The sequence below is a fragment of the Penaeus monodon genome, chromosome 15, assembly GCF_015228065.2.
Source record: "Penaeus monodon isolate SGIC_2016 chromosome 15, NSTDA_Pmon_1, whole genome shotgun sequence".
Classification (NCBI taxonomy): domain Eukaryota; kingdom Metazoa; phylum Arthropoda; class Malacostraca; order Decapoda; family Penaeidae; genus Penaeus; species Penaeus monodon.
In genome coordinates this window covers 40,462,306-40,465,515 of record NC_051400.1, presented here as the reverse complement: position 1 = coordinate 40,465,515, position 3,210 = coordinate 40,462,306, and positions in this window count along the sequence as shown.

Genomic DNA, 3,210 nt, shown 5'->3' with positions numbered 1-3,210 from the left:
GTTTTTCCTCAAGAAGAGGGGCGTGGGTTTAAGCTGCTTTGATGGCATACAATTCTGCTTGTAGAAGAAGATCCATCACTTATTCTACTGTTGAAAATAAAATCATTATGTACAAAAGCAGAGGCAGCTCTTTTGGTGTGTTGGTCTACGGATTCATCTGTGTATATCACCGCAAGATCATGTGTTTCTTCAAGGGTGTTTATACGGCATTCAAGATTCCTGATGTCTGCGGGAGAGGACTGAGCTTTAAATCGTGTGAGACTGTTTGTGATGAAAGAGGCAACAGGAGGGTTCCAAGGTTTTGGTGGAGTAGGCGTGGTGTGATTTGTCAACTCTTTTATGACTTGCAAGAGATTTAGTTCATCTAAGGAATTAAAGACTTTTTCGTGCCATGGCAGACTGTGCAGAGGAAAGTCCTGTGGGAAGACTATGTTGTGTAGAGTAGAGTCTATTTGAGATGGACTTGTTTTGGAGATACACTTGCCGGCATAATTAGCAACCATGAGCTTGATTCCAGTTTTTAGGGAAACGAGTTTGGTGGAGCACCAAGGCTAACTCTCATGCACTTGTTTTGTATAGTCTCGAGAGATGAGACTTGGGCTGGAGTAAGGTTATACAAGGGCATGGCACTGTAATCAATGATTGAGCGGGTTGTATGGATGTAAAAAGTACGGAGAACTTGGAAACCTGCACCTATGTCTGTGCCTGAGAGTCTTCATAGCACAATAATTCTAGACTTTGTCTTTTCTAAGAGATGGCGTAGTTTATCGGAGGAATTGCACTGATTGTTGAAAATAATACCCGAACATTTGTATTGTGTGTCCCATTCAATCCTTTGGGTATGAATGTAGAGGTGTTGGTTGGGAATACTGCGCCTTAATTCTATTGCTTTCGTTTTGTCAGTATTAATCCTCAGGCCGAGTTCCTTACATCTAGAGGATAATAGATCGAGGGTACGTTGGATGTTAAGAGTCTAGAATTGTCTGTGGTAATCAGCTGTATCTCAACAGCATATGCAAGTATGTGGGAGTTTGGAGGGATCTGGATAGAGAATAGCTCTGCTATAATTATGTTAAACAGGAATGGACTTAACATGCCACCCTGAGGTGTACCATTCTCAAATTGCATAAAACCAGATATGTGGCCTTGAAACCTGACACGAGCCTTTCTTTCCAGGATGTAGTCATTACACCAATGAAGTAATTTTCCAAGTGTGCCGATGATGGCTTCCCTGTTTGCAAGCTCAAAGGCCTTTTCGAGACCAAGAAATACAATAATGGAATCCTTGCCATCCATAAGGCTGTGTATTGTGGCAAGATTAACTCTGGTGCCAAAGCCTTTGCAGTAGGCAAAGGAGTGTTTATTTGGGCGGGGTATCATGAATCTTAATGTTCTCAAAATGACCCTTTCCATAGTTTTGCTCAGGCAGGAAAGGAATGATATAGGGCAGAATGCCTTATTTGCTCCAGCCTTTGGTATAGGTTGAATGTCTGAATCTTTGCAAGCTTTAGGAAGACGGCCAGCTTCAGGTGATTTATTGAAGAGAAGATGTAATACCTGCGTGGATTGAGAACCTAGATGGCTAATCATGGAGTATGAGATTCTATCTATCCCTGGAGCTGTATCTTTGCTTTCATTGCAGCATGCATCTCATATATGGAAAAGGTAATATCGGTCTCTGTAGCTTTATTTGTTGCTTCTGTGATGGCATCGAGTCTTGCTGGCTGAAGAGAAGTGAGTTTAGTTAAGGTAGAATGTGGAAGCATGTTAGAGTTTCCTCTGGTCTTGAAAGTTCGGATCAGGATCTCTGCAATTTCTTGAGCATTAGGATGGCGAGGTTGTTTTTTGTATTTTCCTGAGGGAATATTGAGCTTGCTCCACAAATCATGAAGGGATGTGTGAGCATTAATGGGCTCACACGAATGAAGCCAAGCATTGGACTTTTGCTAATTGTATGGCAGCGCTGTAATTTTCAAACAGGATAGGAGAAGGATGGCACTTGAGAACTTTCCTAAGCTGTAGAAGACGATTCTTTATTTTTCTAATCCTGTTATTGTGATACCACTTGTTTTTTTCGCCTATTGTAAATAGATGTGATGACTGGTATTGAATTGGTGGTTGCATCATGGATAGCTTTTACTATGTCTGCCTCTAGTTAGTCAAGATCTTCAGATGGAGAGTGGGTGGCCAGTTGGCACTCTTGGGGGTCCATCTGGGAATGGGGGAAGGTGGCTGTAATCGAGGTGTACCGATTGTTGTAATAGTAGCAAAGTGGTCAGAAGCAAGGTAGGGAGTGACCCATGAAGCAGTTGGGAGGATATTTGTGGTAAGAAAAGTGAGGTCAAGGATCCCTCCCCTAATGTGGGTCTGCATTTAGAAGCGATACGTTCAGAAAGCTGTGAAGCATGTGAGTCAATTGTCCTGTTCTGCATGTTCTATTTGCAGAGTTAGATGTAGGGTCATTCCATATTTTGTGATGTGCATTGAAATCACCACATAGAACTGAAGGGGCATTACCTACAGCTGCAAAAATATGGTCAAGTTTTAGTGTGGCACTTTCTCTTGGGGGTCAGTAAATATTGAAGATCTGGAGTTGCATATTTTGTAAGGCTATCGATATTCCTTGGAATTCAAAGTCGGGGGAAGAGTTGTGGTACTTTCTGCATACATTTCCGACCTTACCAGGATGGAAATACCACCTTGAGTGTAGAATTTATGGAAAGTCATGTAGTTACTGAGTGAAATATGTGATTTGAGAAGGGTTTCTTGTAGTATGATGATGTAGATCAGTAGATATGATGCATGAAGTTGGGTCAGATGACACCGAGTCTATTATAGGGTCGTTTTGCAACTTATGCGAGAGCTTATCTGCATCTGAGGAAGAAGGTTCCAAGGCATTAATTTCCAGATAATTTTTGGTTGTTGGTTCATCTGATTGGGAAGGCATGTTTTTAGCCTTTGCTAGTGGCAGCATCTTGAAGGATGTCGAGGTTGCCTTGTTTGCCCATGAGAGCTAAACCTATTTGGATGAAAGAGGCGAGCCCTGTTGCCTCGTTGTGGTGTCCACAGTTTGTACAAGGGGCAGTGGGAATAAAAGGATGAGGTTGAGCGTAATTGAGCAAATCCTTTGAAGGGGGATTTATTGTCTTTGGTGGTGATTGAGACTGATTGGAAGATAGAGAAACCTCCTTTAAAGGGGGGTAATCTGTG